Raw genomic sequence first — 16,922 nt, 5'->3', positions numbered from 1 at the left:
CCCAGGGCTCCTCACACGCATACGCATACACACACACACTCACTCATGCACGCCCGCACATACACACAGTCTTGTATAACTAACCTTGTAGAGACACAAAATTCAGTCCCTTTCAACATCCTATTTTCCCTACATCTTAACCTGAAACCTAACCTTAACCCTAAACCTAACCCTATCACCTAAACCTAACCCTAAATTTAACCGTAGCTCCTAACCCTAAACCTAAACCTAACACTGATTCTAACTTTAACCCTAAAACCACTATAAATAGTATTTGACCTTGTGGCGACAAACAAAATGTCCCCAGTTGTACATATTTTCGTTAGTTTTCTGTTCTTGTGGGGAATTCTGGTCCCTACAAGTATAGTTAAACACACACACACACACACACACACACACAGCATCTTCCCAGGGCTAAGCCCCATTTGACTCACACTGCGCTGGGGCTTTTTATACCTGTCATGTCATCCCCTTCATCCCCTCTGTGCAAATTCATCAAGCCAGGAAATGAGATAAAATGACCTTCCTTCTATCTGATTAATAGAGCCATGCTATTAAATACAGTACAGTACCCGAGAGGAGGAAAAGTGACTCATCTGTGTCCCAAATGGCACTCTATTCCTTATTTAGTGTACTAATTTTGACCTCAGCCCTATGGGCCCTGATCAAAAGTAGTGCACTCCATAGGGAATAGGGTGCGATCTGATACACAACCTATGATTCAAACAGTACATAGTATAGTTGCATTTCTGGGTAGCTACATATAGTCACTTACTTCAGCTGTTTCTCCATGAGCTAGAGCTCTAAGGATCGCAGGTTCAATCCCAGTGCTAGGCACTAGTTTTATTTTTTTTTTTAAACATATCCCAAACCTTAACCCCTACGTTACCAATTTGGAATGAATGCGTAAATTTAACCATCAAGTTGAGTTTTGAGATAAACTTTCCGTTTAACAGGTGCAGTTGCGACATAGCAAGCCTACTTTCACTTCACCTACAGAAGTTTAACACACACACACCCCTCCCCCTCAGTTGCATTATATCAGGCCTACTTTCACTTCATTAAAGTTGAAATCTGAAGTGGGATCGTGAGATCTTGTTGAATTGTTTACCATTTTGCATAAAAATAAATGTTGTGTGTCACATGCGCTGAATACAACAGGTTACCTTGCAAGGAGATGCTTACTTACAAGCCCTTAATCAACAATACAGTTATTAAGACAATTTTGAAAAAAGTAAGAGATAAGAATAACAAATAATTAAAGAGCAGCAGTAAATAACAATAGTGGGGGCGTACAGGGCGTACCGGTACAGAGTCAATGTATCCAGGTGTGGGGGGCACCGGTGTCGAGGTAATTATGTACATGTAGGTAGAGTTGCATATACAGTAGTTGCATATAGTCACTCAGTCCGTTTGTTCCTCCAAGTAATTACATTACAATGTGAATATACTTTATTTGATGAGTTGCTTGTGTCCACCCACGATTATCAGTACAGTGGATGATGATGTAATAATGTTAATTGTCTTGGGGGTGTCAGCAAGAAGATGGATGCGTGATGAGAGATAATATAAATAATGGAGGGACCATCATCTGAGGTGAGAGTGTGAATCTACTGTATCACCATGTCTGTCCCAAATGACACCCTATTCCCTTCAAAGTGCACTACCCATAGGGCCCTGGTCAAAATTAGTGCACTATAGTTTAGTTCATTAGGATCCCCATTAGCTACTGGGGTCCACATTAAAAGTACAAATACATGTACCGAACAGTAAAATATGAGTTATTTATAGGAAAGACACCGAGAGACAACAAAAATACCATTTACACTTCATATATACATATTCATATTCCTATATACAGTAAAAGTTAAAGTATCTGTTTTCGTATCTGCTTTTTAAAGCTAAATTGCTTTTTGCCTGAGTAACCTCTGGTGGTAGTGCATTCCACACATTCCAGAAATAGGTTTATCTGAAACCATTCTTGCGATTATTGTGTTTTACTATACATTGTAAATAATATTTGTAGGCCTATGTAGCCAAACTGTATCGTATGGAATCCATTCATAATTTTTTATACAGTATGTTCTATTTATATCTGTAAATTGCCCAATGAAATCAAGCCACCGCCGGCCATGATTACAAACACCTGTGTGTGTCCTTTCAAACTCTATATAAACTAGTGACCCGCATTGTCATTATACCCGCATTGTTTGTCATTATACCCTGATGAAGACAGCTTGGCTGTCGAAACGATGGTATTCAATTATTGCACCTGACTTCCTAGAGTGTGTTGGCACTCCTTTTCTTGTTCAAGTGTTCGACTCCGCTAGCCAGCACCATGCCTATTAAAGTGTGTGCTTCTTCCGCCTTCAGATAGAGCATTCCATGATGACATGGGTCTATACATAACAATCTGTTTTACTAAATCGTATTTTGGTTTGGGTACCATGAAGTGTGCCATTTGGGACTCATTAGGGTGGATAAATAGATAGAGTAGGTCCCTGACCTGGTTAGCAGGTGAGTCCTAGCTGTGAGACAGACATGTTTAATCTAAGTCACTCTTTTCTTGAGCTTCACTTGATGGTGTGATGAGTGTAGGAATGTGACACACACACACACCTATACACATGGCGACGTACTGGAACACACACGCACGCACGCACGCACGCACACACACACACACACACACACACACACACACACACACACACACACACACACACACACACACACAGCGCTTATGTCCCCTGCCCTGGGTTATTCTGAATTATTAATATCTGAGAAGCTTAGTATGCACGCTGCACACATTATCACACACTGCCTCCAAATTCCCACATTCAGGCTAAATTATAGTATTTGGTAAAACAATTATTTCTGTCTACTGTGACCAACCTGTACTATTGAGAAAGTTGTGAGTATATTTAAATTATGTAAAAGTTCCACCTTTCCCTGTTTGGATGTACTGTTCACTGTACCTTGTTAGGACTCTCCATGGGTGTGGATGGTGTTAGCCAGAGCCATATCTTTAGAGAGTTAGGCGAAATTTTAGAATGGACACAATTTTTATGTTTTTGAGCATTCCATTTATATCAAGGCAAGACCGAGATGCAGACACAGGAGGTAGATGGTTGGAGTCTTACAAAGTTTATTAATCCAAAAAGTGTTAGGCAAGAGAATGGTCGTGTGCAGGCAAAAGGTCAAAACCAGTTCAGAGTCCAATAGGTACCGAAGGGCAGGCAGATTCAAGGTCAGGGCAGGCAGGATGATCAGGCAGGCGGGAAAGTCGTCCAGAGTCAGGCAGTGGTCAAAACCGGGAAGACTAGCAAACGAGAATAGAAAAGGAGTACTGGGAAAAACACACTGGTTAACTTGACTGGTTAACCATACAAGATGAACTGGCACAGAGAGACAGGAAAGATAAATACACTGGGGAAAATAACCACCTGGAGGGGGTGGAAACAATCACAGGGACAGGTGAAACAGATTTGGAAGTGACAATTCATTTTGAGAATTTAGAATTTTGTACATAGCATTGTTTTAAAATTCTGAAAATATTTGTCAATATTGCTAACATGGCTGCCATTGAATGTATTTTCATGTAAATGCTTCATAATGCAGAAACCTCCAAATGTATTTGTCACATGCGCTGAAAACAACAGTGAAATGCTTACTTTCAAGCCAACAATGCATTTTTAAGAAAAACAGTGTCAAGAAAGTATTTACTAAAATAAACTGAAGTAAAAAATAAAAAATAAACTAGAACAGTTTCATCCAAATGTGAAAATGCTGCCCCCTAGCCCAAACAGGGTCGATACACATTAGTGCTGTAAGGTACTGGGTGTCGTGAGTGGGAAGTCAGGCGCAGGAAAACAGAGAGTTCAATATAGTGCTCCTTTAATGCACACATGGTGAACCACGGCCACCACACTAAACACTGGGTGCTCAAAACAAAATGCCACAGACACGGGGAACGAAAGAGTCCAGTACTATACATGAACATAAACCAACATGTTCAACACGTAACAAACACCAGGGTTACACTACTCAATCCCGCACAAAGAAATGTGCCGACTAATACAGCCCAACTAATTACAACAAACTCAAACAGGTGATACCAATAAACACATAAGGAGGGGGAGGAAAGAAATCAGTGGCAGCTAGTAGGCTGGTGACGACGATGGCCGAGCGCCACCCGAACGGGAAGGGGAGCCACCTTCGGTCGGACTCTTGACAAGTGCCTTGGGACCCAAAAGCATAATCAGTACTCTAACTCCCACTTGCGCTGGTCTGGAGCAATGAAGCAGTGACGCAGGGTACCTTACTAAATCACAAATTACCTCTAAATCCCACAGCATGATCTCAAAACTTTTAGTTGAGCAACCACTGTATAGTGTTGAATACATTTACTATCAAAAGGTTGCAATAGTAAACTCAGGCAAAAATAAAATAATTAAGTGTTCGGCCAAAATTCCAGTTTTCATTCAGTTGCTCAAGCTAGAAACATCAAAACAATTTTGTAATTACAGACCCACCAGTGTTTTCAAATCTGCGCTCCTGCGTATCATCACCTGTCGCGCACACAGGCAGACGCACAGGCAGACTGACAGCTAGGAGCCAATATTATTAACTATTATGACATGCATTTGTCAGCTAAATCACACGTTTATTCTGTATCACTCAACTCTCATGTATGAGTCTTGTTTGTATTGAGAGGGATAGCTAGATATGTAGTGTTGATTTGTTGTTGTAGTCATGGATGGATCAGAGGGACAGATAGAACATGCACAAGAAAATGTATCAGTAGGCCTACACGCCATAATTACCTGGAGAAAGCTGACCTGCAGTCCCGTTAACGGGATGATATGACAACAGCCAGTGAAAGTGCAGGGCGCCAAATTCAGAACAACAGAAATCTCATAATTAAAATTATGACATACCGTTTTAAAGGTAATCTTGATGTTAATCCCACCACAGTGTCCGATTTCAAATAGGCTTTTACAGCGAAAGCACCACAAACGATTATGTTAGGTCACCACCAAGCCACAGAAAAACACAGCCATTTTTCCGGCCAAAGAGTGGAGTCACAAAAAGTGCAAATAGAGATAAAAATTCATCACTGACCTTTGATGATCTTCATCAGATGACACTCATAGGACTTCATGTTACACAATACATGTATGTTCATATTTATAAAAAAAAATCTGAGTTTACATTGGCGCGTTACGTTCACTAGTTCCAAAAACATCCTGTGATTTTGCATAGCCACGTCGATTCAACAGAAATACTCATTATACATGTCGATGAAAATACAATTCTTAGACATGGAAATATTGATATACCTCTCCTTAATGCAACCACTGTGTCAGATTTCAAAAAACTTTACGGAAAAAGCAAACCATGCAATAATCTGAGACGCCGCTCAGAAAAATAATACAATTATCCACCATGTTGGAGTCAACAGAAAACAGAAATCACTTCATAAATATTCCCTTACCTTTTATGATCTTCATCAGAATGCACTCCCAGGAATCCTAGTTCCACAATAAATGCTTGATTTGCTCGATAATGTCCATTATTTATGTCCAAGTAGCTACTTTGCTAGGGTTTAGGTATACAAATCCAAACGCTCGTGCAGGTCCCGCATAACTTCAGACAAAAACTTCAAAATGTTATATTACAGGTCTTAGAAACATTTCCAACTAAGTATAGAATCAATCTTTAGGATGTTTTTATCATAAATCTTCAATAAATTTCCAACCGGATAATTCCTTTGTGTACAGAGAAGCCACGGAAAGCAGGTTGATATCATGTGAAATGCGTGTGACGAGGAAATGGTTCTCTGCCAGTAACCTGACTCATTCAGCTCTTATTCAGCCCCACAACACAGTATAAGCCTCATTCAAGATTCTAAAGATGGTTGACATCTAGTGGAAGCCATAGGAAGTTCAACTTCATCCATATCCCGCTGTCAATGCAACAGGGGCTGGGTTGAAAATCAACCAACCTCAGATTTCTCACTTCCTGTTGGGATTTCTTCTCAGGATACCATATGCCATATGAGTTCTGCTATACTCACAGACATCATTCAAACTGTTTTAGAAACGTTAGAGTGTTTTCTATCCAATACAAATAATAATATGTATATATTAGCAACTGGGACTGAGGAGCAGGCCGTTTACGCTGGGCACCTCTGGGCACCTTTCATACAAGCTACTCAATACTGCCCCTGCAACCATAATTAGTTAACACATCTGCTGTACTTATAATTCATAAAACCTTCATTTGTATCACTTTGAAGTGATCCCAATGGCAAATTCATCTTTCATCTGTACGTTTCGAGATATATTAAACCAGAAAATGTGGAACTTACTAAGACTGGCTTTAACATGTTCTTAACCAGGTGCTTACTGTATATTCAGACACAACATTGATTTAAAATAAATACATGTAAACACCTTAATAATGATGTCAGGAAAGGTTACATGCTTTTACCTTATGAAGAAATACATACCAATGTTCACATTTAAACTAAGACATGACTGTGCAAGCCACTGCGATACATGTGCCATAGCTTCAGTCAGCTTGTACAGTTGCCAGTCAATGAGACTTTCTGATATATTCTAATTCATCAATTTTAATTAACTGAAGGAGTAATTCAACTTTGCTGGTTTAAAGTACAATTCTATGATTTGTATTATCAAATGGTTTTTGCAAATATAAAAATGCAGCTCTTACCACTCCCCCTTTGTCAAGTTTCAATGTAACCTTCTTCTTGTTCTTAAAAAAAGCAAAAAAGTATATTAATTTAAAACATAAATACCGCTGCCATGGATATGAGAGAGACTACCCTACCCACTTTTAGCCTGACCTCTCTGATACAGAAATATTTTGGTTTATATGATAAGATTGTTTTGGTGCTCCATTTCCCGGCATCTGTGTCAATTCCAAGCTGTGCCCATCTCCTAGTGTAAAATTGTCGGCTAACTATATTATTATATGCGTGAAATAAGTTTTGATATAGTTTAGGTTTAGTTTCGATGGGCTATCAGCTGTACAGGCTAACTGGCAGTGATGAGGGCAGGGGAAAATGGCATGTCCTCTTAGAACTGCTTATATCACATCATGTGTGTGTTATTAAGATTCTAAGAACGACAGTGTGTTATATACATGACTTTATAAATGGCAGAGTATTTACCATTTTATATTCATTTTTTCATCTACATGGCGCTCTCAGATTTTTTAATGTTAAACATTAACCTTGCCTGCTTGGTCAGTTTTTACAATTAAAATCCTTGTACTAACAGTATTTTAGTCGATACCAAACACATCAGACATGGACAGAAACTGACAGAAAACTGAGTGGCAGGGATCAAACGACAACATCAACAACATCCATCCAATCAAGCCAAACGCTCCAATCAACTTAAGGTGATTACCTTGTATATACCAGTCTGTATATTGGTGTGTATTGGCCCCAATATCGTTAACTGGTATTGATCTGTTAATGATCCCCAGCCCAATAAATAGGGCCAGTGTATCAGATAAGTCTTTTGATGGGGTGATGCTCTGAAACAAGAGGATGAAGTAGAGCTAAGTGTGACCTCTCACCTCAGACTCAGTGATCTGGGGCTAAAAGTGAGCCCCCTCCTCTTCCCTGCTCTCAGATGGATGTCTCCAGGTGGCCTCTTCGCTCTCAGAGCTTCTCAGCACTCTTCGCTTCCTTCTCAGCACTCTGCTCTGGCTTTGACCATGGGCCGTGTCTCTGGAAATGGCTCCATATCTCTCTCTGGGTGTGTGTACATGCGTGTGTGCGTGTCCCATCTCAAAAACGTAAGTATCACCTGTTTCCCACCGGCAAGGCCAACGGTCACATTGCCAGTCAGACTTTATATCACATAACTACTAGCTCAATACAACCACAACGCATCCATGGCAAATGGATTTCAATGTATTACTATTGAGGACTTCAAGTTCATTGCCGTATCCTGCTGTGTTACCTGAAACATGCTCTGTTGTTGAGTTCTCAGAAGCGCTTGCTCCCTCTTAGGTTATTTATCTGATGTCCTTAGAGGACCAAAACATGGAGTCTAGCACCACTGTGTCCACAACACACAGCCTGGGTACCATGTGCTACTGCTTACTGCTCTGCCCCATGCATCTAGGTTCTGTTTGCTATTGTATTGTATGGTGGAATTGGGGGTAGTAGTCCTAGGCCTGATGGTGCCACTGCTCACCACATGCACCTAGGCAGTGTTTGTTATTGTATGGGGGCAGTGGAAGGGTATGGCCTTGGCCTGATTACTGTTCCCTGTTTGTCAAATTTTACTGTACCGTAGTTGAGGGATCGGATCACACTGCCAGCAAAATCTGAAGGGAACAACTTTGTCAGTGTGTCATGTTGGGCCATTACACAAAATGGGCAGTTTCTAATTCAAACAAGCCCTTGTTACTAATAAAAATAACCACAGTCTGGGAAACATTAACCAAAATATATTTATTTTATTCCCAAGGGATCTTGATTAAATGTCTCTAGGATATGTGTGTGACTGACTGGACTGGGTCATTTTTAGGTAGCTTGATTTGCAATATTATAGACAATTGTCCTCTTCCTGAACTCCTTAAACAAAAGCATTCTCTTTGGTTAGCGAGCGGAGGTTGTTTGTTGTGTGGGTCTCATGCACCTTGTTTTGGCCTGGATCGAGATATGGAGTCTGGAGTTTCTTGTCCAACTTCAATAGTTTATGCATCAGTGAATCAGTAAGTACCATATAATTGCGGTAAGGAAGGAACCCTGGCAATTAATAACAGGATAACCAAAATCCCATTCTAGTAACAATGTCTTATCCAAGTAGGTTAAAAGGCAAACTTTAACTTTTTCAAATATGTCTAACGGTCCCCCCAACGTGAGTTTTCTTATGCTTGTGATGTCAGAATGTGATTGTTACACAACAAGACAGTTAATCCACTCTGCCCTCAAACCAAGGCCTGCCAATTATCTATAGGGCTTTTCCCCAGTCTCTCTTTTCCTCGCTCTCCTGGTTTTGACCATTGCCTGTCCTGACTCTGAGCCCGCCTACCTGATCACTCTGCTTGCCCTCATCCTGAACCTGCCTGACGTCCTGTGCCTTTTCCCCTACTCTGGATTACCGACCTCTGCCTGACCTGACCCTGAGCCTCCCCTGACCCTGAGTCTTCCTGCCATCCTATGCCTTTGCCAATACTCTGGATTATTGACCCTGCCTGCCTTGACCTGTCATTTACCTGCCTCTGTTGCTGTAATAAACATTGTTACTGTCACGCCCTGGTCAAAATATATTATGTTTATCTTCATTTATTGGGTCAGGCCAGGGTGTGACATGGGTTTATTGTGGTGTGTTTCGTCTTGGGGTTTTGTGGGGTGTATAGCGTAGTCTATGGCTGCCTGAGGCGGTTCTCAATCAGAGTCAGGTGATTATCGTTGTCTCTGATTGGGAACCATATTTAGGCAGCCATATTCTTTGAGTGTTTCGTGGCTGATTGTTCCTGTCTCTGTGTTTATGTTCACCAGATAGGCTGTATAGTTTTTCACGTCCCGTCTGTTGTTTTTGTACATTTCAGTTATTTCATGTCGAGTCTATTTTCTTCAATAAACACAAGTAACCACCACGCTGCATTTTGGTCCGCTCCTCCTTCAACAGAAGAACGCCGTTACAGAATCACCCACCACAACAGGACCAAGCGGCGTGGTAACAGGCAACAGCCGCAGCAGGAGCAGCGTGACAAGACTTTCTGGACTTGGGAAGAAATCCTCAACGGGAGAGGACCCTGGGCTAAACCAGGGGAGTGTAGCCGCCCCAAGGTGCAGCAAGATAAGGAAAGGACATGGGAGGACAAATTACTCGGAGAAGGACCCTGGGATCAGCCTGGAGAATATCGCCGCCCCAAAGAAGAACTGGAGGCGGCGAGAGCTGAGAGGCGCTGGTATGAGGAGGCAGCGCGGCGACGCGGATGGAAGCCCGAGAGTCAGCCCCAAAAATGTCTTGGGGGGGGGGCTCAGGGAGAGTGTGGCAGAGTCAGGAGTCAGACCTGAGCCCACTCTCCCTGTTTATCATGAGGAGCCAAGGAGGGGACCAGAACCAGAGCCGGTGTTGGAGGTGAGCGAAACAGAGACTGTGAAGGAGTTAATGGGGAAATTGGAGGAGAGAGTAATGAGGGAGTTGTTTTGTTGGTGCATTAAGCATGATATTCGCCCGACGGAGTGTGTCGGGGATTTGATGGCACCTGGGTCAGCGCTCCATACTCGTCCTGAGGTGCGTGTTAGTTGGCTGGTTAAGATGGTGCCAGCCTCACGCACCAGGCCTCCTGTGCACCTTCCTAGCCTTAAAAGTCCTGTGCCAGCACTGCTCTCAAGATCTCCAGTACACCTTCACGGTCTAGCCCATCCTGTGCCACCTTCACACACCAGTCCTCCGATGGCAGCTCCTCGCACCAGGCTTCCTGTGCGTGTCCTCGGCCCAGTACCACCAGTGCCAGCACCACGCATCAGGCCTACAGTGCGCCTCGCCTCTCCAGCGCTGCCGGAGCCTTCCTCCTCTCCTGCGCTGCCGGAGTCTCCCGCCTGTTCAGCGCTGCCCGAGCCTTCCTCCTCTCCTGCGCTGCCGGAGCCTTCTGTCTGTTCAGCGCTGCCGGAGCCTTCCTCCTCTCCTGCATTGTTCAGCGGAGCCTTCCTCCTCTCCTGCATTGTCGGAGCCTCTCGCCTCTCCAGCGCTGCCGGAGTCTCCCGCCTGTTCAGCGCAGCCAGAGCCTTCCTCTTCTACAGCGCTGCTGGAGTCTCCTGCCTGTTCAGCACAGCCAGAGCTGCCAGCCTGCATGGAGCAGCCGGAGCTGTCAGCCTGCATGGAGCAGCCGGAGCTGTCAGTCTGCAAGGAGCTGTCAGTCTGCAAGGAGCTGTCAGTCTGCAAGGAGCTGCCAGTCTGCAAAGAGCTGCCAGAGCTGTCAGTCAACATGGAGCAGCCAGAGCTGTCAGCCTGCATGGAGCAGCCGGAGCTGTCAGTCTGCAAGGAGCTGTCAGTCTGCATGGAGCTGTCAGTCTGCAAGGAGCTGCCAGTCTGCAAGGATCCGCCAGTCAGCCAGACTCTCCCAGATCTGTCAGTCAGCCAGACTCTCCCAGATCTGCCAGTCAGCCAGACTCTTCCAGATCTGCCAGTCAGCCAGACTCTTCCAGATCTGCCAGTCAGCCACACTCTTCCAGATCTGCCAGTCAGCCAGACTCTTCCAGATCTGCCAGTCAACCAGACTCTTCCAGATCTGCCAGTCAACCAGACTCTTCCAAATCCGCCAGTCAACCAGACACTTCCAGATCCGCCAGTCAGCCAGGATCTGCCAGAACCGCCAGCCAGCCAGGATCTGCCGGATCCAACTACCTGGCTGAGCTTCCTCTCAGTGCTGGGCTTCCTCTCAGTGCTGGGCTTCCCCTCAGTGCCGAGCTGCCCCTCTGTCCCGAGCTGCCCCTCTGTCCCGAGCTGCCCCTCAGTCCCGAGCTGCCCCTCTGTCCCGAGCTGCCCCTCAGTCCAGTGGGGTTTTGGGTGAGGACTACTAGGCCATGGTCGGCGGCAAGGATGGACTACCCTAGGACGCGAGGAGGGGGGACTAACCCATTTATAGAGTGGGGTCCACGTCCCGCGACGGAGCCGCCACCATGGACAAACGCCCACCCGGACCCTCCCTATTGTTTTGATGTGCGTCCGGACCTTAGGGGGGGGGGTTCTGTCACGCTGTGGTCAAAATATATTATGTTTATCTTCATTTATTGGGTCAGGCCAGGGTGTGACATGGGTTTATTGTGGTGTGTTTCGTCTTGGGGTTTTGTGGGGTGTATAGCGTAGTCTATGGCTGCCTGAGGCGGTTCTCAATCAGAGTCAGGTGATTATCGTTGTCTCTGATTGAGAACCATATTTAGGCAGCCATATTCTTTGAGTGTTTCGTGGGTGATTGTTCCTGTCTCTGTGCTTATGTTCACCAGATAGGCTGTATAGTTTTTCATGTTCCTTCTGTTGTTTTTGTACATTTCAGTTATTTCATGTCTAGTCTTTTTTCTTCAATAAACACAAGTAACCACCACGCTGCATTTTGGCCCGCTCCTCCTTCAACAGAAGAACGCCGTTACAGTTACTTCAACGCAGTCTTACCTGAAACGTGATACTGGCCTCATCATGACCATTGCATTGGCCTGTGTATTTATTTGGCCTGTTTAGCATAGCTCTGCCCTCTTCAGTTATCATTTTAATTCATTGTTATATTATTATATTTCCATATACTGATATTTTATTCCAATTACTAATAATTCCTCTATTCTGTATTTCAGAAACTACACACGCATAGTATTGAACATAACTTGCCAACATCATAACTGGAACTGAACATCTTTTGTGCTGAAAATTGAGGGCAGCGTTGTATGCTAGCAACATACTGTTTGAAGAGTGAGTAGGGAGGATGAGGGAGTGGATACCATGATGAGAGAGTGGGGAGGTGGTTGAGATATTGTCAATGCAATTGCATAATGGAACTGTATTAGATTTGTATGCCATTGAGGATGAGATGGAAAAAATATATTATTATACCACCTGGTTGTTCTCAGAGTAGCTCCAAGGCATAGTGATAGGTCTCCTTGACTATGTCTCCCACCGGCTCCTCTGTCAGAAACAGCTTGAACCACTCTGTCTCAGAGTGAGATGGCAAGGGGCTTTGCACTCCAGACTGGAACTTATCAAAGCCACCAGCATCTTCAGAGGGACTTGGGACTTCATTGGTGGGCAATGGGTCCACAGATTCAGGGTTCTCAATGGCCACAAGGTTGGGGAACAGCTCATCAACTGTCACTGTCAGAATCTTATTTCTCACTGTCATACCTAGAATTGTCAGAATTGAAAAAATCTTCAGAATTTCCATATTTGTGAGTTGTCTCCTTTTGAAATACATTGCTAATGCTACAGCTTAGCCCACTAGCAACACACATCAACAAAAATAATGAATGGCTCCAAGTGAGTGTCAGGGGTGATGTGATTGGCTGCCGGTCTGGTGATACTGATGATTTGTCTCCACATACGGTGTGTTTACATAGCAGGTTAGGGTAGTTAACATGGCAGGTTAGGATAACTAATACAGCAAGTTAGGTGAATTAACAATGGAGGTTAAGATAATTAGTTTTAGGTTAGGAAAAGAGTTATGGCTTAGGCTTCGCTACAATGCTACAGTAGAAATGTAAACAAACCATCTGTATTGAAAAATCATCAGTATCAGACTCTTCCAGATCTGCCAGTCAACCAGACTCTTCCAGATCCACCAGTCAACCAGACTTTTCCAGATCTGCCAGTCAACCAGACTCTTCCAGATCCACCAGTCAACCAGACTCTTCCAGATCTGCCAGTCAACCAGACTCTTCCAGATCTGCCAGTCAACCAGACTCTTCCAGATCCGCCAGTCAACCAGACTCTTCCAGATCCGCCAGTCAGCCAGGATCTACCAGAACCGCCAGCCAGCCAGGATTTGACGGATCAAACTACCTTGCTGAGCATCCTCTCAGTGCTGGGCTTCCTCTCAGTGCTGGGCTTCCTCTGTCCCAGTGCTGGGCTGCCCCTCTGTCCCGAGCTGCCCCTCAGTCCAGTGGGGTTCTGGGTGAGGACTACTAGGCCATGGTCGGCGGCAAGGGTGGACTACCCTAGGACGCGAGGAGGGGGGACTAAAACATTTATAGAGTGGGGTCCACTCTAACACTGGCATGGTTGATAAATCACTATCGGAAAATTATTTGTGTGGTAATCATGTCTTTATGTACTGTTTTATTCACACTTTCAAGTACTAGTGACAATACTTGAAAATGTTCTTGCATAGAATGAACACATATAATGTGTGTAAAATATTTTTTTGAAGTAGGTATTGATTATGATGAATTAATGCTATGCTATTTGCTGGCTATGTGTGGAGCAATGTTTGTTGACATCATCAATGCATTCTGGATGTCACATAAACGCTGGCCAGACCAAAGACGTAATAGCAAAACATGGTGAAGGGATGAACCACTCGTCTTTCAAGTAAACCTCTGGAAGTGAATGATGAGAAGTGAATGATGGAGACGACACACCATATTCACCTTCAACATGCATACTGCAAACAGACCAAGCAAATCTTGTCACCTCTTCGTATCTTTGGTTTACGCAGAAAAACAAACATGGTGGCACGTACAAGCTCGTACAAGCTCTACCCACACTCAGATTACTTTTCACTTTTTTAAACTGTTTTACTCAATTATTTTGATCACTGGTGAGTTTACCAGCGATGCGGTTAATTGTAAATGGTAATTGTTTTCAGGAAATTCATATGATTCTATCAGCTGAGAGTTGGCTTAAAATGACTGCTTGTTTTACAGTGGGTCCTCCTTTAAAAGTTGCGAGCTTACACCGTGGGACTTAGAGGTACCCAGCGTCACGGATTCATTGCTCCAGACATTTACATTTACATTTACATTTAAGTCATTTAGCAGACGCTCTTATCCAGAGCGACTTACAAATTGGTGAATTCACCTTCTGACATCCAGTGGAACAGCCACTTTACAATAGTGCATCTAAATCATTAAGAGGGGGGGGGGGTGAGAAGGATTACTTATCCTATCCTAGGTATTCCTTGAAGAGGTGGGGTTTCAGGTGTCTCCGGAAGGTGGTGATTGACTCCGCTGTCCTGGCGTCGTGAGGGAGTTTGTTCCACCATTGGGGGGCCAGAGCAGCGAACAGTTTTGACTGGGCTGAGCGGGAACTGTACTTCCTCAGTGGTAGGGAGGCGAGCAGGCCAGAGGTGGATGAACGCAGTGCCCTTGTTTGGGTGTAGGGCCTGATCAGAGCCTGGAGGTACTGCGGTGCCGTTCCCCTCACAGCTCCGTAGGCAAGCACCATGGTCTTGTAGCGGATGCGAGCTTCAACTGGAAGCCAGTGGAGAGAGCGGAGGAGCGGGGTGACGTGAGAGAACTTGGGAAGGTTGAACACCAGACGGGCTGCGGCGTTCTGGATGAGTTGTAGGGGTTTGATGGCACAGGCAGGGAGCCCAGCCAACAGCGAGTTGCAGTAATCCAGACGGGAGATGACAAGTGCCTGGATTAGGACCTGCGCCGCTTCCTGTGTGAGGCAGGGTCGTACTCTGCGGATGTTGTAGAGCATGAACCTACAGGAACGGGCCACCGCCTTGATGTTAGTTGATAACGACAGGGTGTTGTCCAGGATCACGCCAAGGTTCTTAGCGCTCTGGGAGGAGGAAACAATGGAGTTGTCAACTGTGATGGCGAGATCATGGAACGGGCAGTCCTTCCCCGGGAGGAAGAGCAGCTCCGTCTTGCCGAGGTTCAGCTTGAGGTGGTGATCCGTCATCCACACTGATATGTCTGCCAGACATGCAGAGATGCGATTCGCCACCTGGTCATCAGAAGGGGGAAAGGAGAAGATTAATTGTGTGTCGTCTGCATAGCAATGATAGGAGAGACCATGTGAGGTTATGACAGAGCCAAGTGACTTGGTGTATAGCGAGAATAGGAGAGGGCCTAGAACAGAGCCCTGGGGGACACCAGTGGTGAGAGCGCGTGGCGAGGGAGACAGATTCTCGCCACGCCACCTGGTAGGAGCGACCTGTCAGGTAGGACGCAATCCAAGCGTGGGCCGCGCCGGAGATGCCCAACTCGGAGAGGGTGGAGAGGAGGATCTGATGGTTCACAGTGTCGAAGGCAGCCGATAGGTCTAGAAGGATGAGAGCAGAGGAGAGAGAGTTAGCTTTAGCAGTGCGGAGCGCCTCCGTGATACAGAGAAGAGCAGTCTCAGTTGAATGACTAGTCTTGAAACCTGACTGATTTGGATCAAGAAGGTCCTTCTGAGAGAGATAGCGGGAGAGCTGGCCAAGGACGGCACGTTCAAGAGTTTTGGAGAGAAAAGAAAGAAGGGATACTGGTCTGTAGTTGTTGACATCGGAGGGATCGAGTGTAGGTTTTTTCAGAAGGGGTGCGACTCTCGCTCTCTTGAAGACGGAAGGGACGTAGCCAGCGGTCAGGGATGAGTTGATGAGCGAGGTGAGGTAAGGGAGAAGGTCTCCGGAAATGGTCTGGAGAAGAGAGGAGGGGATAGGGTCAAGCGGGCAGGTTGTTGGGCGGCCGGCCGTCACAAGAAGCGAGATTTCATCTGGAGAGAGAGGGGAGAAAGAGGTCAGAGCACAGGGTAGGGCAGTGTGAGCAGAACCAGCGGTGTCATTTGACTTAGCAAACGAGGATCGGATGTCGTCGACCTTCTTTTCAAAATGGTTGACGAAGTCATCTGCAGAGAGGGAGGAGGGGGGGAGGGGGAGGAGGATTCAGGAGGGAGGAGAAGGTGGCAAAGAGCTTCCTAGGGTTAGAGGCAGATGCTTGGAATTTAGAGTGGAAGAAAGTGGCTTTAGCAGCAGAGACAGAGGAGGAAAATGTAGAGAGGAGGGAGTGAAAGGATGCCAGGTCCGCAGGAGGCAGTTTTCCTCCATTTCCGCCGGCTGCCCGGAGCACTGTTCTGTGAGCTCGCAGTGAGTCGTCGAGCCACGGAGCGGGAGGGGAGGACCGAGCCGGCCTGGAGGATAGGGGACATAGAGAGTCAAAGGATGCAGAAAGGGAAGAGAGGAGGGTTGAGGAGGCAGAATCAGGAGATAGGTTGGAGAAGGTATGAGCAGAGGGAAGAGATGATAGGATGGAAGAGGAGAGAGTAGCGGGGGAGAGAGAGCGAAGGTTGGGACGGCGCGATACCATCCGAGTAGGGGCAGTGTGGGAAGTGTTGGATGAAAGCGAGAGGGAAAAGGATACAAGGTAGTGGTCGGAGACTTGGAGGGAGTTGCAATGAGGTTAGTGGAAGAACAGCATCTAGTAAAGATGAGGTCGAGCGTATTGCCTG

This window comes from Oncorhynchus masou, chromosome 28, assembly GCF_036934945.1.
Source record: "Oncorhynchus masou masou isolate Uvic2021 chromosome 28, UVic_Omas_1.1, whole genome shotgun sequence".
NCBI classification, from domain to species: domain Eukaryota; kingdom Metazoa; phylum Chordata; class Actinopteri; order Salmoniformes; family Salmonidae; genus Oncorhynchus; species Oncorhynchus masou.
This window is presented reverse-complemented; position numbering follows the sequence as displayed.